The sequence below is a fragment of the Haemaphysalis longicornis genome, unplaced genomic scaffold (assembly GCF_048455015.1).
Source record: "Haemaphysalis longicornis isolate Haplotype H1 unplaced genomic scaffold, Haemaphysalis longicornis Haplotype H1 scaffold_4, whole genome shotgun sequence".
In the NCBI taxonomy this organism is placed as follows: Eukaryota; Metazoa; Arthropoda; class Arachnida; order Ixodida; family Ixodidae; genus Haemaphysalis; species Haemaphysalis longicornis.
The window spans coordinates 69228460-69251751 of record NW_027526361.1 but is presented as its reverse complement, the minus strand read 5'-3'; positions in this window follow the sequence as shown (position 1 = coordinate 69251751).

Genomic DNA, 23292 nt, shown 5'->3' with positions numbered 1-23292 from the left:
TTGACGGTGCAGCGTTCTCGAACAGCACTTACTGGAAGCAGCCCCCACTAACACAACTTTCGAAGGCTTGACGTTGGGCTAGTTGGGTACACATTATTCACACTAAGAAACAGCGCAGGGGCGAGGATGGAAGAAGTGACAAACTAGAGCTCTGCTCACATTATTGTTATTCGAACTGTTCGTACTATTGAAACTATTCACACTATTCACATTATTCACACTAAAAAACAGCGCAGGGACGAAGACGGAAGAAGTGACAAACGAGAGCTCTGCTCACATTATTGTTATTCACACTATTCAGACTATTATTTACACTAAAAAACAGCGCAGGGACGCGGACGGAATAAGTGACAAACTAGAGCTCTGCTCACATTATTATTATTCACACTATTTACACTATTAACACTATTCACACTATTCAAACTATTCAGACTATTCACATTATTCACACTAAAAAACAGAGCAGGGACGCGGACGGAAGAAGGGACAAACTAGAGCTCTGCCCACATTATTGTTATTCACACTATTCACACTATTCAAACTATTCATACCATTCACATTATTCACACTAAAAAAACAACAGCGCAGGGACGAGGACGGAAGAAGTGACAAACTAGAGTGACAAAAAGCGCTCAAGCTCGTCACTTCTTCCGTCCTCGTCGCTGCGCTGTTGTTTTTTTAGTGCGAAGAGCTTTCGAAGCCATTGAGTTCAAAAGCTGTGTTTGTGACTCTACCGCTCTCTACCACAGGCTGGCAAAATGCCGCACTGACATTGTTGGGCCTAGCAACGGGAAGCTGTGATGTCGAGACAACTTTCTCCCTGCTGAGATACGTTTAAACGATCGGACGGGTCTCGAATGGAGACTAACCTGTTGCGTATGAAAATGGTAGGGTATGTAAACAAGGATGTTTACAAAATCTATGAACAGCTTTTCTAGAATAAAATGTTTTTATTTCTTCGAAGTTAGCAATGCTCCCTACTGTCATCATTACGGATTCATTCGCAAACGAACACCAGATATCCGAGAGTATTTGCTAGAAAACCCTTATGTCCCCCCCGATTACCAGCTTGTAGCCAACACCAATTTTAACACGTTAGAGTTATGAAACGCGTTATACCTTGTGATAAAATAAACTGAGTGCATTATTTATTGAGTGCATCGGTAGATTTAACCCGAAAAAAACCCGAATTTCGGAATGGTCTTCCAAAACGACCCGACTTCTCCCCGATTTCGGGTTTGAGAAATAGACTTCTCCTACATTCGGGTTTGAGAAATAGCGCCAGATTTTTACCCCCGATTTTGAGAAAAATGTAACACCCGAAAACGAACAACCCTACATATACTCCCAAGGCAGTTGCGCAATTTGCTTGTTTACTGGAACCTTAAAGGCCCTTGTGTAGGGCTTATGATAACAGAAGCCTGGAGCCCATTATTGCAACATTACTGTGTAACACACAAGTAGTGCGTAGTGGTACGTATAAAAAAGCGAACAATAAATGACACAGAACCGATATAAAACGAATAAATGCCCATTACACGTGCCTAAAAGAAAATACAAGCCGCAGCACAGAGCAGTTCGCAAACAAAACAATACAAGTTAGGCAACTAACATTTGTAAAGAGAATCTGACATAATATATACTGAAGGTATCATTAACAGCGGTAACAAGAAATTTCAATGCTATGTAGATAAATCAGCTAAATCAAGACTATATATATGCAATAGACGCGAAAGTCAAACTCGAAGAGACCCCGAGATTTTGTGTGAATTATCAGTAGTTTGAATTATCAGAACTTCTCTTAAATATGACTCGGGGAAACATACCAACGTGGTGTAATGAAACACTCCCATATATTTAATAATACAAAATTCCTACACAATACTGAAGGGTTATTCACAATTTGAAAAAAAAAATTATGAACGGATCACGTGTCGGGCCCGCCTGCTGTCCTGCTTTTTTTTTCTTTCTTCCTGTATCCACACGTGGTTGTTGAGGCGCGCGGTTTCGCTTTGACTGGTGCATGCAGTTAATCGGCTTTATTTGTGCTTGTGGGCAGCTACAGCACATATTTTCCGGCAAGGATGAGCAAAAAGTTCGAATTCACCGAATTTACGCAATAGAGGAGTTTGAATTAAGCGGCTTCATAATACATTGAAAGCATAGCGGGCCAACCAAAATTTTGAAATTTGTTTGGATTAACGGAAAGTTTGAATTATCGCGAACCTGCTGCATACGTCCGCATAATAGCTGCAGAGAGGGAGAGGCGGAGAAAAACGACGCCATCGTGATGCATTCCATGAGCTGCGTTTCACGTTCGCAGGCTCCACCGCTACACATTCGAGGGCCGCCGGGGAGGGTGACCGGCGGGCGATACCTGCGGGGACGCTATGCGAGACCATAATATGGGCAAGCGAAATCACGACCAAGCCTCACATTCGCTCCGCACGCTGCACGCCGGAAAAGAAAGTGTGCCACGGTCTCCGTATTTTCGTTACCGCGAGCTTTCGGCGCGGCCGCCACCACCGTCGTCAGCGTCGCTGAGAGCCCCTTGGATCCATCACCACCAAGGGAAAAGAAAAGTTTCTGAAAACTTCCTCCATCGATATTAGCAGAAACTTAGGGAGTGTTGCTGTGCGAATGACAAAAAAAAAGAAAAACTGAGATTTCTGCCGTTCTAATTATATAATGTCAGAGAAGATAAGGAGAAGAACATCAAGAACATCACAGCCTTTGTCAACTCGGTGGTGACGCACGGATTCGTGGCCTCGCGCGACGAACGATGTCGCTATAGCTTGGCAGCCTTCCACGCGACTGTTCGTCGCTAAAAGGGACGGTAGTCGGTTCCCTCTCCGTGTACTCGACCCGCCGCTGCCGTAATCGACCTTGGCAAGGAAAGTGAAAAGAGGGGCGTCGGGCAGGGATTCACGGCTGGTCCGCAACACCTACCGGCGCCGACGGGTGGGGGGTAGAACACGTCCGGAATGCCTACTAAGAACATCACCTCATGCATGAACATTTGAGTTTCTTCTGCCTACTTGCAGGTTATTCACAAGCAGTGGTAGTTTGCTACACAACGCTGATCTAGTAAAAGACGAAATTCGCTTTGGCAAAAAAATGAATTTATAGTAGTTAACGAGGCACTTTTTTTAATAATTAACCTACGTGAAAGCAGACCTGTGAAATCAGTCCTAAACTAAACATTCGATTTCTTGCTCAGGAGCATAACATCCTAGCTCTCTATCGCTGTCCATGTGTTGAGCAGCCCGTTGCGAACGCGAAGGCGTTCTAAATGCTTAAGCGTTTTTATGTTGACGTAACGGGGAAACCCGTCCGTCCATTTCGTGTGTAACGAGTATGTGCCCCAAAATCGCCGCATACGAAAATGCTAGCAATAAAAAGTCAAAGCCCCTTCCTTAAAAGAAAAATGGTTAAAACACGAAGCTTTTTTCCGAGAAACCTGAGTCAAAGTCAGAGTTCGAAATCCAAACTGATTCAACCCCGTCGAAATGGTGCAATCTGATAGACGCCAGCTTCTTAACGCGAGTGACCCGGTTAGGTTAGATTCCGACAACGGAGGTATTCTTTTCGTGTGGGACCCGTTGTGTAAAGCTGGCTTCCCTTCACTGCGTTTCGGGCGTAACAATGGGGGCACCAGTGAGGCATAGAAACTTCGTTTTAAATGCTCCTAGGGGTTACACATTTTCATAGAAGGCCGCGTATGGTACACCCAAAACTGTATTCATAGCAATGAAGTAGTGCTTGGTAGAAAATCTTACTTTGAAGGGGGAGGGGGGATCTTGTACTCAGGGTCTTATGTAGAATCCCAATAAAAGGCGCTGCAACTTTCATACTTTGGAGGTTGTAAAAATCTCTGGTGGCGAGAATCGGAGACAACCGGCACATGCGCACTAACTGCACGAGGCGGGAGCAGCCGCGCGTCGTCTGCTACATACGCGCCTCCGGGACGCTGATCTTTCGAGAGCTGGGGCATCCCGTACCCAAAGGATGGAACAAAAAGAGAGAGAGAAAAAAAAAAACAGAAGACAGTTTTTATTAGCTCGGTAAAAACAAGCGCACTCTTTTGCAGCCGTTATTTTGTTAAATACACTATGCTTAGAAACCCCTCTTTTTCGTCCTCAACGGGACCATCATCGTATTTTGTGCATTGCCCTTTTGTCACGTTAGCCTGAGTTAAGCCATGCTGTGGAAAGCAGCTTGAAACTGTTGTGGGACATAGCGCTAAGGTCCCTTGAGCACGCAATTTTAACTGCGGAGCTGGTCTAGTGCTAACCATGGCGACGCGTCCGTATCTGCTGGCATCATGACACGCTCCCTCCGGAGCAGGCTTCCCAATAATGAAAAAAGTAAAAAAAAAAAAAAAACTAATGGCCCTGCGGCCTTCGTATTTTGATACAAGACGGCTTAGATTGCCCTTAAACAACGTGTTCCCAGCAAAGCACTTCACCTTAGAGGTGAAGCCGACTTTAAAAATATGGATTTTTTTTTGTAAGCTGGCTTTTCAACGTTGCCTGTTGCGCAGTGAAGGATGGTCATCTACAAGTGGGAATACGAAAAACGGCCCTAACTCTTGTATTATCAAATGCATACAGAAACAAATTATATGAAAATTAGCCGCTAATACAACTCTACCATTACGTCAAGTATCATTTACTTTTCATAATTATTTAGTTCACAATAAAATTGTACACATTACAGAATTACTGTGTGCTTTCAACATGTGGCCATCGATGGAGGGAGTAAGGTTGCCGGAAACGGCTGTAACTGTTGCTTCAGCGGAAGTATTCGAAAACATTATATGATAACTAGCCGCCAATTGAGGACTCTATTATTACACACAAGAATTACAGCAGATTTCACACTGGGTGGAACTGAGTTTGCTTCCTTGATATATTATTTCGCCATCCTGCGAGGCTACTACGAGGTAGCTTACATAGCCAGAAATAAACACGGCGGGCTTATCCAAGCTCGTGAATTGTAATAACCGGAGTTAGTTTCCGATGAAGTTGAGGTGAAAGCCAGTCGCAACTCAAATATATGGGCAATATTTGCGGCTGGCAGCGACACTGCAGACCGTCAAATATACTGACCGCACACGGACCTACTGCCTTGGGCGATATGATTCCAGCATGATTCCTTCTGATATGTGGATGTTGCTACTCTCACACTTTCAATAAGCAAACAAAATTTACGCGAAGAGGGGTAAGGAGGGGATTTTTACAGGGAACCCAAACATATATGTAACCTCGTCGTAAGAAGCTAACAATTTCAAGCTGCTTTCCACACCATGGCTGAGTTCAGGCTAAGATGGCAAAACGGGCGTTGCATAAAATACGATTCTGGCTCAGTTGTGGACGAAAAGGAAGGGCTTTTGCCTTTAAGCAAAATACGGGCTGCAAGACAGTGCGCTTATTTTCGCCCCGAGAACTAAGAAAAAATTGAGGGAAACTTGCACTCACGCGCAAGACTTGAATGGCGAAGCTGCCGTTGGTTGAGCAATGCCAGAAACATGGTTAAGTTTCAGTATCATTGTTTATTTGCATAGTTGCGGTGCTAGTAGTCGTCGTCGTATGCATTGAAGAGGTAGTCGTCTTCTCCGCGGTTGTGGTTGATGCGAAGTCCTCCTCAGAATTGCCGACTTTTAGCAGATGTTTGTCGTCAAGTCAATGCAGCGGTGGCGAGATCTGAAAATCATCTCGGGAAGGAGGGGCACACTTGTAGCCATTTCTGCAATTATACATAATGGTCTAGAGAATGCGTTGGTCGCGGTGACCTCTCCCCAGCAGGGTGTCCTTGCATCTTTAGCACCAGTGCTGTAGTTTTTTTATGTGCGGCAGCGCTTGACGACATTGCTGGAGTTTTTCTTTTTCTTTTTTTGCTATAGCTGCTGCGCTACCCGGGGACGCAACCGCGAGGCACTCGCTCACGAGCGTTCGGAATTTTCTTGGTATTTTTTCTTGGTATTTTTTCTTGACACCGTGCGCTTACGGCCAGTAACAACGGCTTCTCCGCTAAATTGTCTTCTGTTTTTCTTTCTCTCTTTTTATTTCATACTTCGAGTACGGGATGACCAAGCTCTCGGAAGATGAGCTCCACTGCGGCGCGCTGTAGCAGACGACGCGCGGCTGCTCCCGCCTCGGATGAACTCAATTCAAGAGTGAAGCTTAAAAGATAGCCCTCAAAAGCGTGAACAAGAAGTTACGCAGTGAAATGCGACAACTGTACGAGTACGTTTACCCCTTTACGTTTTACTCTCCCCTTTCCCTTCCCCTGTTTAGACCAGCGGTCTCCCGTTTAAATAGAAGTTGTACTACTACTCCCGCCTCGTGCGGTCAGTGCACATGTGCCGGCTGTCTCTGATTATCGCCACATTTTGGCGCGAAGCATTTCGCAGAGCGCTGCGACCACGCGCTCGCCGCTTCCCTTTAAGAGTGGACCGCACTGTACAGCCAGACTTTGAATTTCTGCTCAGTCTTTCTTCCGCGTTCAGCGGAGGTGCCCATTTATCATACAGGCCAAAATTGTGTAAGTTCTGCAGAGGTGAAGGAGGTTGTATAAATCACACCGCGCGTCCCCCTGATCTGTGCCCGGGTCAGAGCCCCAAACGACGCGCAGAACGACGCGCATTCTAGGCGTCACTCCTGCTCTTGTCCTGTGCTGCCCGAGATCAGTCTCATCATGAAAAAGAACACAACAATTGTAGTATCAAGATTACCCAGAGAATCGCTTATTGTCAGGAGTACGCAAACCCTAGTGTTCTGGCAGCAAGCAGACTATAGTTTGCTTGTTGAATTAATTAGCCACAAATGACAAAAAAAAACGCGACAAAAGAAACGCCTGTATTATGTAGCAGTAAACGAGCCTGTGAAGTAATTAGCGCCAAAACACGTATAAACGGCAGCACAGAAAGTGACGCAATGTAGAAGTAAAACTATGCAGATCATCAGGTTTTCGCCCCCAAAGCACGTAAGAAGGCTTAAGTGCCCAAGGAATTTTATGCTTTCTCTTCCTATCTTTCGTCGCCCGCCTTGTATGCACATAGCTTGGTCTACTTTCTCTTTAAGCATCCTTCGACATCACGCCGTAAATACCCGATTTCTCGCTCAATGGGCCATCTATTCATTTATTTATTCATAATACCTGCAGCGCCAATAAGGCATTACAGCAGGGGGGGTATATGCAAATACATGAATACGATTCATCACATGGGGAAAAAAGAAAAAGAGAGAAGAAGAAGAAGAAGAAAAAAAAAACTGACATGAGAATAAGTGGTACTAATCTGCACAATAGCGCGTCAAATGTACAAGCAGTGTCACAATGAAAAATTTACATGTGCGACAAAAACGTGTGGAACAGAGCATCAGATGTACAATTAACAATATCACTTGGTAGTTTATTCCATTCCCCAATGGAATGGGGAAAGAAAGAACCCTTACACACATCAGTACGGCAATCAATTTCACGAATTTTCCACTCATGGTCGCGACGCTTAGATACAAAGTGCGGGGGTAGTAAGAAAATTTTAGGATCAATACCAGTCTTATTGAAATAAATACGATATAGTAGTTCAAGTTTGTGATGCAACCGACGTTTACTTAATGTTTCCCAGCCCAACTCTGCTTTAAGTGATGTAATGCTAGTGCGAAAACTATAATTTTTAGTTACAAATCGGGCGGCGCGGTTCTGAACGCGTTCTAGTAGTGCACATAAATTTTCAAATTGTGGGTCCCACACGGCGCAGGCGTACTCCGCAATGGATCTTACGTTGGTGAAATATAAAAGTTCTTTAACCTTTGGAGGAGCATCACTGAAGTTGCGTTTTAGAAAGTTGAGCATGCGGGAGGCAGAAAAGGACACGTGTTCAATCTGACGTTTCCAGGTTAGGTTAGATGAAAAATAGACGCCAAGATATTTATAATCTAGGACTGTATCAAGATGCGTACTTCCCAGAGTGTATTTTGATAAAACAGGGCTGCGACTGCGTGTGAAGGAAACGTGCTTACATTTCGCAATATTCAAAGTCATTTTCCATTTTGCACACCACGTTTGGATATGGTCGAGATCACTTTGAAGATAGTCCGTGTCAATTGGGCTTTTGATACTGCGATAAACAACGCAATCGTCTGCGTAAAGGCGTACTTTGCAGGACAAATTACTTACAATATCATTAATATATACAAGGAAAAGCAATGGGAAGCAATGCTTCCCATTGAAGACAAAAGATGAAAAAAAAACTTCCTCTCGCTGTCGTGAACGGCGCCAACCCCAGTAAAGACGAATCATACAGACACCTCACCTCGCCGCTTCCAAGAATTGCATTCGGCTTGCTTAAACCGCACATTTCCGGTCAACTCTACCCAGTCGGCTGAAATTTAGAAACGCCACTAAGACGATTCAACTATTGATGCTGCGTACTTAATAGAGAGTTTCGAGCCAAATTATGATTCTTAACGCGTGGAAAGTTTTCGACCAATTTTGGCGATGAAACGACTATTGAAACGTCACAAATTCTTAATAACTTCATGTATGAGCGCAATTTTAGTGCATCCAACTTCATTTGCATGGGTGATTTAAATGCCCCAGGAATACACTGGCCTTCCCTTACGTGTGATGCACCCCGAACTACAGCCGAGTGATGTGTGTGTGCTGTGCAGTGCTAGTCGCGCTACTATGGCGCACATGCTATGGACATGTGCTGTGACTCCGGACCCAACAGACGTGCTTCCACCCCATCTTGCTCGTGCGGTGGGCAAGGAAGACTTAGACTCTCAACGAGGAGCCGTCCAGTTCGCGATGGAGGCCCTCCAACGCCAGCAGTCATAGATGCTGCCTCCCCTACAGGAGGCTGGTATCTGCGCCTACTTTAGCCGGCCAATAAAGATGTTGTTCTCTCTCTCGTGAAATTAATAATTGCAGAGAACTTATAGACTTTACAGTATCCTTCGGCTTAACTCAAATTGTTCATGATGCCACCAGGTTGAATGCTGTTCTCGACCTCGTATTTTTAAGCTCCGTCCTTTCGGATAAAGACTTTAAGATCTAAATAATTGATGGCTTCTCTGACCATCAGGCTGTTCTCGTTTCCCTCGCATGCGAAATCAATAAACCGCGATATATTTTCACTTGATTTTCTGACTTTGAACGTGCGGATGACCTTTCTGTTTTAGATGCTTTGTCCGATGCGTACGATGACTTTGTGCTACTCAGCGCTTCAGGCGACATTGATGCACTAACTACCACTTTTGAAAAGCTGGTAAAATCATGTATTTCAGAGTTTATCCATTTCAAAACTAAAAAGAAAAACACAGACGTTCTCTTGATGAACCGCGATCTTTTACACTTATCTCGTACAGTCCGGAGACTTTGGCGCTCCAAATCGTCTAGCAATCCAGAAAGCATTATCAGGTTTGATGAGGCCAAGAGGGGATTTCGAAAGCAGCAAAATATTGCTAAAGACTTTTATTTCCGTGTTCAACTACAGCGTTTACTATCCGAAAATCCCCGAAAGTCGGAAATTTTGGCACTCCGTCCTGCCTCGTGATGCCTCCTGCAATTCTTTCAAAATCAACGACAGAGTCATAAATGACCCGGGGGAAATTTCCAACACTTTTAATTCGTTTTTCAGTCTGTTTTTACAGTCGACAATCTTGTTGTTCCTACTTTTTCGATTTCGAATTCAATGTCTCCAATTCGCAATATATCGGTCAGTGAAGAGGGCGTGTTAAATCTTGTACTTAATCTGGACACAAAAAAATGTAATGGCCCCGGTGGTATTCCTAACGTGTTTCTCGTTCCCTACTCTCTGTGGGCCTGTCGCTACCTCACAATAATTTTCAATAAATCCTTAAAATCTGGTAGCGTTCGAAGATCTTGGAAAAACGGCAAAATAGTACCTTTATATAAAACTGGTGACAAGCAAGTCTTCAGCAATTATAGGCCCATTTCACTAACCCCTCATTCCTGCAAGCTATTATAGCAAATTATTTGCAAACATATCATTGAATTTCTCGAGTTTAACAACCTATTGTCTAATTACCAACACGGATTCAGGCGTGGTTATAGTAGCGTGACCTTGTTAACCGAATTTCTGCACGACATTGCTAGTAACATGGACATTACGAATCAAGTTGACGCACAATTCATTGACTTTTCCAAAGCGTTCGACACTGTACTTCACCCTAAATTACTATGTAAATTAAACACCATATTGAACAACCCACAATTAGTTACTTGGATTTCTAATTTTCTTTCTGACCGCTGTCAATACGTTTCGTATAACGCGGCTGACTCTAATCTTGTTAGTGTTTGTTCGAGCGTTCCTCAAGGTTCCGTACTCGGACCGCTACTGTTTCTTCTGTATATTAACGATTTGCGTCCTAACGTCAGTTATAAAGTTCGCCTGTATGCTGATGATTGTGTTTTGTACGAACCCATTGACTCTCCTGAATCTCATCATCGTCTAAATGATTCATTTAAAAAAATTGTGAAATGGTGTGTGATTTGGCTATTGAGTCTTTAACAAATCTGTGCTTATGTCTTTCACTAATAGCAAGCCCCCTTTCTGCTTCACGTGATCTTTTAACGGATCCGCCCTAAAAAAAGTAACAGAATACAAATATCTTGGTGTTATCCTTTCTAGCAACCTATCTTGGTCTCCACACAGTAACTATATCTGCATGCGATCTTTAAAGAAACTAGGTTATTTAAGACGAACACTGTCCCAATCCCCAGAAAGAACTAAATTACTAATGTATAAAACATTGATTCGGCCCATGCTTGACGACGCCTTCCCAGTATGGAACCCTCACAAGCAGGGCGATATCGATAAAGCTGAGGCCATTAAAAAAAGCCATCAGATTCATTTGTAATCGTTACGACCGTTACTTCTCGCCTTCCCTTGCCCTTTCTTCCCTAGAACTCACCCCACTACGCACGCGCCGATTCAATAATTCTACGAAACTGCTTCACTGTTTTATCCATTCAACTTATCTCATGTCTGACGTTACCTACATTTCATTTGCCTCGCCATTCATTTCTAGAAGAAATCACCATCTTAACATAAGACCTTACCACTGTAGAACTAACATATTCAAACTTAGTTTTTCCCCTTTAACCGCCAAATACTGGAACGGATTGTCTGATGACACCCGTTCCCTTCCGCTCGAGAAATTTATAGTTGCCATTTCTGATTGGTCGTGAATTGTGCTTTTGTTATATTGTTCCGCCGTTCCGTTTAATTGCTGTTCGATCTTATTCTGTTGTATGCTCACTCCTGCGATAGCCCCAGGTGGAGGCTGCAGTATCTGCAAATAATTAAAATAAATGAATTAAGATGATTCGCGAAATCACCAAAAAATGATTCGCGAAATCACCAGGAAAGAGGAATGTAACGATTTCGCCAGGTTGGCATTTCACACTTTGTTAAGCTGCTTGATCGTTGACGGCACAAGTGTCAGTAATGAAGATGACTGAACTCAAAATGCAGCGAATGTAATTACATTCTTCCCGGATTTTTCCTGAGTTGTTCTGATATTTTTTATTAGTGGTGCGTTCAAACCACCGTATTTGAATATTAAACTCCAGTATGATATATATATATATATATATATATATATATATATATATATATATATATATATATATATATATATATATACACACACCTGATCTAATCAGTCGCTATCTGATTTCGCGCTCAACTTCCTAGATCTGTCTATAGTAATGCGTAGGTCCTACGACGCTTTTCTTCATTTTTTTTTCTTGCAGCAAATAATACATATGTGCGTGTTTCTAAGGGCTAAAGGTTTTAACTTTGCCAACTACGCATTTTTGTCTAGATGTACGGCATTACGTGACTGCTGCCGCTTCCCGATTTTTTATTACTGTTCCGGTTTGTTCTTCCGGGTTTTGTAATCTAATGCGGGCGGCGTATAAGAGATGCTTGTTATTTTTTTTGTTTTCATTTCGTTGATTTATAGTTCGTTTTAGATTCGTTAGTCTTAAGTTTAAAGTTCTTTAAAGTTTTACTTTATTTCGTTGACCTATTTTCTCCCTTCGCACTATTCTGACTACTAAATGTGTTAGCTTCTTCAGTTATGCGTTTTTGGGCACATGGAGGGCGCTACACCATTGGTTCTGTTGGCTACTCGGCAAAGAATGCTTACCCTACGCATTAAAAGTCAGGAACAGGAGCAGGCGGTTTTCTCCTCTGTGTTTGAGTCGCACGAAGAGGAAAATGACGAAGTGAAAGCGGTCCGCGCGCATCTGGGCTATTGTCCCGCCCCCAGAACGAGAGAAAAAGGAACCCGGAAAATAGAGCGCCATAAAGGTGCGACGTCAATGATGGCTTGAGCAGACGCCTAAGCTCTACCGTTTTCCGGTGTAAGCAATCCGTGACGTAATTGACACGAGGTCCGCCGAGTGGCCCCAAAAACCATGTTAGGAAAAGCGTGTGTCCTCTACGTCATATGAGAACGACGAGCCAGACTGGAATCTGAACTGCCACGCACGCGTCCGATTGACGGAGTGTAAGAGTGCATATGCGCGTGTTACAGGATATCAATTGGTTTCCATTCATACGTCCCAGGCTCGGTTTTTTCCCCAACACCATTATAAACAATCTTTTATAAAACCGTCTGAACGTTCGTGATTTGTGACGTCACAATTGTCGTGCCGCACAACATGTTTCCACGTGACGAGTCTCATGCACGACGTGGCGATACGTCCAACTAATTGATTGATTGTAGGGTTTAACGCGCCAACGCAACGCTGGCGATGAGGCGCGTCGTAGTGGAGGGCTCAGGACTAATTTTGACCACCTGGGGATCTTTAACATGCGCCTAAATTTCGTACACACGGGCGTTTTTGCTTTCTCGCCTCCATCAGATAAGCGGCTGCCGCGGCCGGGAATCGAACCCGCGTCCTTGTGCTCAGCCGCACAACGCCCTAGCCACTGAGCCACCGTGGCGGGTGTTACGTCCAACTGTCATGTTTTATGCTTTTCGTTTCACAGGTTAAAGCTACAAAAATCCCGAGGACACCTATAAGCATTTCTTGGGTGGTTAATGCGAAATTATTCATTTCAATTGAATGCCTGGGGCGCTTCTCCTGCGTTCCGTGTTCTAGAAGGGCTTCGTCCCCTTGTCGCGCGAGACGATTCGCTTCACAATCTGCTTCCGCCCGACATTTTTGGATGGCTCGATCTTCCCGTTGCGCCGCTCCTCCTTCCTACCCCCCTGTATTTATTGTTAGAAGTATAGCGGAATTCACACTCTGTTCTTCCGCACGCTTGTCTTCATCTGCAGTGTATCGGTGTGGACGGCCACCTGTCACTACTGCAAGGTTCAAAGGCGTGCAATTGAACTCCTCGCTCTATGGAGCGCTTAAAAGATACGCAGTTCAGCAGCCGTTTTATTGTTACAGACACCGACGTCAACGCCGGCTTTTCACTCACTGTGCCATTTAATGCTCTCGCATTAAAGCTCTCAATTTTGAAACTGGCACGAGATACCACAACAAGATCAGGTTATTCTTCTAAGTGGATCGTTTTCTTCCTGTCATCAGTCAATTCCTTCGAGAGCGTACTTGAAAAACTACCCAGTTTTATTTAATAACAATTTATGGTTTGAGTTGTGTCCAACGATATATATTAGCATCACTTTTTCCGTAATGCTTGCTTCCTCACCTGTAGTTAGAAGCACCATGTTTATTATTATGTTATTTTTTTATTTCTCATTTGCCTGTATACTTTATGACACACCCTAAAAGAACGAAAGCCGAGTGAATCCAAAGAGAAACTGCGCTCGGCGGTGACCTAAGCAAACTGCTTGCAGTTGTTCTTGAAACACTTCGCTACCTTGCCATGGAGGTCCTATCCGACTGTCTCTGAGCGCTGCCTTTGTGACCTTGACAAGGCACGCCCGTGCTGGCAGAAACAATAGGCTACTATCACCACGTGCTACATGCTGGGGCACGCATTGGACGTAAGTGAAACGATAAATTGTTTGCCAAAAAGTAACTTTTTCTCCGTATCGGGGCCGCGAGCATGCCGGCCATCCGGCAAATTGTTCTTGAAAAAAAAAAAAAAAAAAAGAAACGCGGAACAATAAGATGGCGTTAGAAAAAGCGATAGACGCTAGGATCACGCCCTGCGCCTTTCTCGTTGTACGAAGAGAAAAACAGAGAGGAAAGATGCCTTGCTTGGCACCTGTAGAAACAATTTGTTGCGGCGAAACCGCAATAAGGAAAACGTGCTCGCTATGAACGGATCCCATAACGTCACGGAAAGCCCATCTGCATCATCCAAAAACGCATACCTGCGGCCTGTAGCCGGCGGCAAACACCATCGAAAGTAGCGACGGATCAGCTTGGTATACAGCTTGGCATGCACCTTCGGAAGTTATCGGCTCCCTCCTATCTCGTTAGTTGAAAAAAAAAAAAAGAAAAACGTATAGGAGGAAGAATTCGGTGTGTTGCGATGAGGACCCCCTACAAACGGTCTTATGGGCGTGAAGTGTGCGTGCTATACGTGCGATACGGTGCGAGTCAACCGCAAAATTACGACATAGGGCTTGCGAATGCGTGAGTGACGTACGCACGTATATGAAGAACAGCGCTAAAATATGTTTTCAGGCGAGACCGTGAAATACGTTCATGGAATGCCATGGTACAGAAAAGGGTACAGAAAACCGGTGATACAGAAAACAGGAGCGCGAGCCAGGCAGCAGGAGGATGTCTCTAAGGGCGACGGACCGTAGAACATAGCTACGGTCCACATAGCTACGGGTGACGGTGCACCAGGCCCTTGTCGCGGGCGGGGAAGACTGAGAAAGAACGCCACGGCGGTAGAGGCTAGACTAGCTTGAAATGACGCTCGTCGTAAGCGCGCCGTCGAGTGGAAGCGGCCATGAATGAAGATGCAGTAGCAGTCCGACGAGAACATCGTAAAAGTGCAACAAAAAGTTCAACAGCAGGTCAACAAAACGCCCAGCTAGGCCCATAATATACATTTTCAGAAAGTTCTAAGCACTTCCGTAATTCTTCATTGCAGCAAAAAGCAACCCCCAGCCTACAGCCACCATGAATTTCTGCATAACACATTGTTGTTCAAGTAAATAGGAGTGCATTCATTTTTTTTCTGTTTTTCTTAAACCATGCTCAGTAACTCAGCGCTTATCACCCGCTCAGGTGTTCGTAGACACACGGAAACAGTTCCCTGAAGTAACAAAAACCAGATGACAGAAAGAAGATTCTCAGTTACCAAAAGCTCGTTAACATTATTTGCTCACATAGTTTCTTGCCTGAGCTGAAATATGTGTCGCTAAAAGTTGGGCATTTTAACGTCTGAATAAAACGGAAGCTGGCGGTGGCTCAGTGGCTAAGGCGTTGCGCTGCTGAGCACGAGGTCGCGGGTTCGATTCCCGGCCGCGGCGGCCGCTTTTCTGATGGAGGCGAAAAGCAAAAACGCCCGTGTGAACGAGATTTCGGCGCACGATAAAGATCCCCAGGTGGTCAAAATTAATCCGGAGCCCTCCACTACGGCGCGCCTCATCGCCTGCGTTGCGTCGGCGCGTTAAACCCCACAATCAATCAATCATTAAAACGGAAGCTGAATTGCTTAACTGTTCTTCTTTTCTGAAAGGAAATTACCGCCGGTTCCAGTTTCCGCATTCAAGGAATCGCATAGCAACCACCTTACCCTGTATCCTAATTCCGTATACCTGAAGGAATGCGTACTCCAGCTATATTCTTTGAACCCTTCACGGATGACCACCGAATCCCGTCCACAATCATTCCTCCTGCTAAGTGCGTCTTGGGAAGGGTTCAATACACACGCGTTGCGTCGCCAAACGAGGAGTCGTGTGTGGAGCGGGATAATACGCTAGTCTTCATGCCTGATGTAGACGCTGACGCATGCGCAGACCGTAAATATTCGATAACTATAGCTTAGTATTGGTTCTAGCACCAAAGTTGCGGTTTAGCGCAGTGAAGCTGTATTGAGGTGCGGGGCATTTCTCCCGGGTAATACATTCCCGTCGCTCATCTCCGATGTTCACCGTAGGCCTATGCCAAAATCTCGGGCGCACGAATGAGTGTTCCAGCCGTCGTGGCCGATAATCAATTGAGCCTGAGACTTCGTGCGTAAGTGGGCAAGATGCCTTCGATGAGCGAAATATAGCGAAAGGCCGCCTTGGGAACAGCGAAACGGCTTTGAACAAGCTCGAGGCGTAGGACAACCCAACTTGCTTTAGAAATAAAGGAATCTCTCTCTCGCTCTCTCTCTATCTCTTTATTGGGGTGTCAAATTGCACCAGGCGTCCCACTCCGCGAGCTTAAACTCAGCAGCACCGAGAGGTGGCCGTTCGCACTAGAACATTGCACACGAAGGGAACGAAAGAACGCAGATAAACAAGGTGAACAGGCCAGCCCCGAAATCCGCCATTATCGTCAACTCTCCTATTGCACGGCGGCCGGACAAGAGCTTTAAAGGAGTACTGACACGAAATTTCAAAGCTGTGATAACTATGTAAAACGCTTCCTTTTTATCAGGAGATATCTCCCAGCAAGTTTCAACAGCGACAATTCAGCGAAACATATTTAAAATCCATTTTAATCTTCGCCCGCACGAGAAAGCCCAGAGCGGGCCGACAGGACATCATGTGCTACTTGCCCCAAACTGCCGACGTCGGGGCTCCCGTGACAAAGCCGACACACTGGTGGTTGGCGCGCGCTGCTCGGGCGTGTGTACACGTCATGGTTTTGAGACTGACGTCACTCTGCCCGGGCCTGTGGGGACGGCGAAGACCTCGGCCGGTCTGGGACTCTAGTCTGGGCGCGCGCGTGCGCTCGCTCGCGCGCGCTTCCAGAGAGGCAGCGATGCGGCAAGAATGGTGAGGTCATGTGATACATCCTGTTATGGCGGCCGCTCGGCGTTTTTCAGTCGAAACCGAAACTGGCACGAATAAACGACGCCGTAAATGAATGTTTACGCTCCGCTCGACCGTCTAATCTGTCATTCTATGATTAGTGGGCTGGTAGGCACGCATAGCAGCGAAAAAAACGTAACACGAAAATTTCGTGTCAGTACTCCTTTAAAACCTGCACCGCGCTGTCTTTGCTGTTCCAGGGCCCAAAAACTTCTTCATGCTGACATATCTCGCCCGTAGAAAAGTACGCGCCGTCGTTCGCGGCGAGCAGAAACTTGGGCAAACACAGAACAGGTGTTCAGTGTCCTATCGTACACTGTAAACGGGACACAGAGGCGATGTCGCCAGACCGATTTTGTTAAGAAATCTTTTGGGATAGGCTATTTTGAGGTGCAGACGATGTATAGCACACTCTGTTGGTCTGGATAAAGGTATACGCCTCGAGATTCGCGATCGCTGCGCCGCCTGACGCCGCTTCTCCGCGGCGTTTGCGGGATTAGCACAGAGTGGCTGATAGGTGGTTATGCGGTGTTTTGGTTCTCTTTAGCTTCTTTTTGCCTTTCCGCTCACTAAACCACTTTTTATGGTGACGTCTCTAAGCAAATCGCACGTTTAGGGCACTTAAAAAAACAGGTGCGTCTTGGTAGAGCGCTCGAACGCCAACAAGAGCTACCCGGGGAGGCGGTTCTGCGCGCTTATTGGCCGCTCTTGCGGCGTCGGCGACGGCAGCAGAATATCACCGCTGTCACCTTCAAACACGTCAGCACAAGTGAATTCTATTTATTGTCGCCTCGTTTAGACCTGATATTGGCCCTGTAAGAGGTTGGTTTATTTTGCAGCGCAGACAACAAAGCCGGCTTTGCTTCGAATATGTACGTCGTAGAAAAATATGTTTCGGGTATGTGATAACCCAATAGCTGACAAAAACTTGTGCCTTCTGGGAATTTAAGCCACGCGAAAATGTTAAGTACACTCAAAGGCTGTGCGTTGTCAGATATGTGCCCACCCATGCCTTATAGTAAGAACCAAGGTATGAGTTAATGAAACCACGAAAGAATGAATGGTCTGCAAGTCAGGAATAAATAGAATAGTCGTACGGGAATGAAAAAAACCGAGTGCAGCTTCTGAAATGCTAAAGCCGTTTGTTTGAGAAGGTAGTATTCACCAGACCAACAAGATGCGAAATGCACTGATATTTCGCTAGACATTGGTGGAGGGGGGGGGGGTGAGGAGCAGGACGCTCAACTATCGTTGTTCACAAATGCGGAGCGAAATCAACGAGTGAACGTTTTAGTAATCGCACACACAAGCTGCGTGTTCAGTTTTCGTTTGTTTTTCGCCTTCAACGAACGGCTGATCACTCGGCGGACGCATCTATTGAAAAATACAGGGTAGACAGTTCACAAGCGACACGAGGTGTCGTTGGAGGAGTTGATCGATTAATTGCAGGGTTAAACGCGCCGACGCAATGGAGGCGATGAGGCGCGCCGTAGTGGAGGGCTCCGGATTAATTTTGACCACCTGGAGATCCTTAACGTGCGCCGAAATCTCGTACACACGGGCTCGTTGGAAGAGTGTCGTATCTGATAAGGGTCTCTGATTTCGGTTTATGCTTGATTCCGCAGTCTCCCTGTGTAATATGACGATGTTTCGAAGAAGAGTTTGGTCGCGGACGCAGATTACTCTATAAGCCCATCTCCGCGCTTCTCGTGGAGGATAAATGTAACAGATGAATCTTTGCGAGCGCTCACCTCGGGACAAGACGACCCAGCATTAAATTTGTCGTCGTGTGCTGACTCCGGAGTGTAATTTTTCATTATTCATCGTACTTCTTTGGAACAATGTTTGTCAAATTTCTGCCGCATTGGCTTGTTCAGGGTACTGATCAATATCTGTTATGTGATAGTGGCAAGCGTAATTTGCGTGCTGTCAGGTATGAGTGCTCCGCTAGATTTTGTAAGCGAACAAAGTCGATTTACATCACAGTGTGTATGGCAGCAACATGACCATCGGAGGAAACACTGCTTAGGGAAACACTGCCACTAAATTTCAGGGCAGCGGAATTGCAATCACCTGCGTGTAAATTCTGGCTTAGGGAAGCCGGCCTGTGACACACCCCCGGCGCTCATATAGATCTTACTAAGATCGCGCCATAAACGTTTATACTCTCGTGAACACACCACGCTTGCAAACAGAGTGCCTGCTCCACGTTATTCGGTATTTCGAACGCGGACAAACGGTAAATCGCTGTCTTGAACGAGCCCCAAAAGCAACGGCGACAGGGGGGAGCGGGCCAGGGACTCCCGCGCCTGCTTTCGGAACGGGCCGCTAGGGGGATTTCAGTGGCGCCCCTACAGGCCGCGCTCGAGGCGTATACGAAACGTACACTGTGGGTCAACAGCGTGAAGGGGGCCGTACTACAGGTCCGGGTTCCGCCAGTGTTGCAATTGCAAGAGTTGTGGCTAGTCCGTTGACCTCGTCCTTTTATAAAGGAGTTGTTCTGTTGAGCTCGTCGAATGTCGCTAGCGCGCTAGCATTACATTGCCCGTGTCTGCCCCACGCCACAGTGCCATGGCAACCACTGCAACGAAATAGTGTGCCCTTTGCGCAGTGCCTCTGTGTGTATGATGATGATTTCATGAATCAGCTGGCGTTGATGACTTCGTTGCTTGAGAAGCGCTTGTAGCGCGGAGCAGGGGTCCAGGAAATCTACCCATGGTTTTGGAGGGCAGTCCTTGACAATCTGCAGCGCAGCTTTCAGGGCTGCCATCTCAGTTTTTGTAGCCGACGTCTTGTGCCCGAACTTCTGGCTCGTACGCCTACTGCGGAAGATTTTGAAGTAACTGACCCATCAGCATATACATGTGTATACCCGCCATAGCAGCGAGATATATGCTGAAGTGTGTAGTAGGAAGCCGGTGGAGGCATCGGTGACTTTTTGCCGTTTCCAGGTACTGTTGTAGTTAGAAGACAGATCGAAGTCATTCGCAAGCGTTTAGGCGGAACGCAAAAGGAACCATATCGAGCGGCAACATTACAAAGCCATTTCAAAACGGGGAGCGGTAGCAAAGCGTCTCATGTTTTCTCATTCACCGCCCATAAGAAGGGCTTAGGTGTCCTCAGACGTTTTGTGGTTGGCACCATCGCACTTCAGTTACAAGCGCTGTCCTCCTTAACTATGTGGTAAGGGCTGTCGATAAACGTCGTCCGCGATACTTTATACTTTAAAATGATTCGACATTTTTGTTTCAAGCATGTTTATACATGCCAAATTGAGCATACCCTGGGCAGTTAGTCGTACTAGGCCGCAGCAATTTTCGCACAGGGTTATAACATTGTATACCATGGCGTCCGCACGACACAACCGCACATAGGCTATTTCGCATCGGAACAAAAGAGGCATTATCGAGAAGCGACGAAAGCGAAAGTGGGACGCGCACCACGTACGCTCTGGCTGCTCAAGGGCAGTAGACCGGAACAGATACGAAGACGGGAAAAAGAAGAGAAAGGGGAGAGAGAGAGAGAATAAGGGGAGGGTTCTGCACAACAGACACCACATCCAGCGTCGCGCGTTATAAGTTCACAATCGGCAATTTGCCTAGCGAAAAACAGAGAGGACGAGAAATAAAGAGAGAGAGAGAGAGGTCGGAACACTCAGCCCGGCGGCACTCGCATTCGTCTCGGCGGTACACATATTCCCATTCGACGATTTCTCGTCGCAAGGTGCATAAAAAAGGAGGAGGTCTCCACTGGCGGCATATCTACGTATAGACTAACCCCGAGCGCGCTCTCTGCGCTGCACCTTGTCCCTGCGCGGCGGAACGGCGCCGAGGTCGGCCTGGAGGGAGGGAGCCGAGCGTTTGCCTTGACACACAAGGCTCGGACCGCAAACACGGAGCATTACGTGGCGCGCCTTGTTGGGGAGCCGTGGCGAGCGTGACATTGCCCGTGCTCCAATGCGCAATGAACCTTGAGTCACTTCGGCGCAGGCGTCGTCTCCTTTGTGTAATGCCTGGCCTCGACTGGCTCGAAGCGAGCCCCGCCGACTATATACTCCGGCAGCCCGCCACGCGCGCTCTCACGACGTATTCACGCCGCGCGAGCGCTTTGGGCGACTGTGGCAAAACTCGAGACGCTGTGGCGACCCTGACACAAAACACGTTTATAGAAGGGGATTGGTCAATCGCTGCAGGCAGCCAGCCTTCTTGAGGGGGGCTTGATCTGTAGTGTCCCAAGCCACCGCCAGTACCTGAGCCTGCCTGCCTGGGTGCATCACGTGGAGCAGTTGGTGAGAGCGAGGAAGAAGAAGGCGATGACGCCATGTGGGTGTTGTGGGAAGCCGTTTGCGAACGTGTTGTAGTCTAGCACCTCCTCCTCTCAATCCTCCTCTCTAGTCCTTGCTATTGGCGGCTGTCTTTGGATGCTGCTGTTCTGCGTGCGACCTTCCAACTGTGACCCCGATTCATCGCCTTCCCAACCTGTGTTCTCTTCTGTTGTACTTCTTCTGCTCTCCTTTTTTTTTTTTTTTCTTGTTCTCACTCTACGTGAAATGCATAGCTGCCAAAGCAACTGTCTTGAGTGCAGGGAGCAAGGTTTCGCGCTGAATTCGTAAAAGATTAGTATTCGGCCTAAGCGGTTTTTCGCAGCAACTATTGTCGGGGAATAGCAGTCGTACTCCCCATACATTTATATGCATTTGCTTCGGCAGCATACGCTGTGTGTGTCAGTAAAGCGAAATTGAGCGCAGGATTTCGCGTATGAAAAGTTGCTCGAACTACTGCTACGCACACGTACAGTAATAGACAAACGAAACGCCGAACACGAAAGTATGAACCAGAAAATGGAAAATTCTAAAAATACTGTTCGTAACGCAATAATGGCGCGCTATTATATTTGGAAAACCACATTTCCCAACTTTTTTTTTCTGGTTCATATTTTCGCAGTCGCGTTTCATTTTTTCATGGCTGTACACAAAGGTGTCATTTTATTTGACGAAACGTACGCGTACGTCACGGTAGAAAAGGCTGACACTCTAGCTGTTCCAAATAGGTTAGGTTGTGAATGCTATAGCAAATAACGACGGAAGTATGCGCTCTAATTAGGGGGGCGGGGGGTGTTCTGTATGTGTACATGAATTAGAAGCAAGATCTGCATGAAATCATTCCTTTCAACTACTTGCATCGGGTGCAAGATTCGCGCTATTCCTCTCCTCGCCGACGGCTTGATCGTGAACAAGATTCACTGATTCAATTTCTCCTCAACAAGCACAAACCCGACACACTCAATGAAATCACGATGTATTCATCCGCCATTGGTTCAGAACTTCGGAAACGCTTTAATATTACGCTTGAGGAAACGGATGTCTTTGGCTTCCTTACGGCACCTCAATCCTATAGTTTTCAGCCCTAAAACTATAAGAACTAGATACCGAAGTCATGAAACCTTCGCTCGTTCAAAAAAGTTAATGGCACTAAGAATCAACCAATCAATCAACCAATCAATCAATCAATCAATCAATCAATCAATCAATCAATCAATCAATCAATCAATCAATCAATCAATCAATCAATCAATCAATCAATCAATCGTTTAAGTACTTAGGGGCAGCAGATAGGCCTGTGTACTGGCGCAAGACTAAAATACAGCAAACAACGCAACAAACGAAATTTTCACTGGAAAAAGAGGACATTACGTAGGGGAACTCGCAACAAAACTGTCATCATACAACCATGGGGCGTAGCCAGAAATTTTGTTCGGGGGAGGCTGAGATTGGACTTCGACCTCCTCCATATGATTTTTCAAGGGATTAAAAATATGAATAATAAATACATAACTATTAAATGATAATATGCGTAACTGTTAACTGAAACTATTCGCTGAAAATACATCACTATTACCTGTCAATAACAAAAAAGTAAAAATTTTTATCAAAAAATGTATTCGCACGTTCCGAGAATTGGGGCAGAATTGCTATCACTGCTTGGAATTTTCTGTTGTCTACATAAGAAGAAATATCGCTTAAAGAAATACGGAAATATAGAGCAAATATAACCGTATATGCTCAAAAAACACGAACGCAAAAAAAAACATGAGTTGATTCAACTAAAGCTAACAAATCCCGAAGCGGACATTAAAAACTGTTGGTGGACTTTTTATTTTATTCCCGGTTTGTCATCCAAGAATCTTTTCTTTTTTCATTTTTGCACACATTCGGCGGCTAGGGACAAATCTTAAAGTACTGTTTTTAGGCCAATATATTGCATAGGTGCAGCTTGTACGGCGGATAATTGCACCAAAATTATTCTCACGCAAATATGACAAAATCTACAGTTGTGGTGAAAACAGC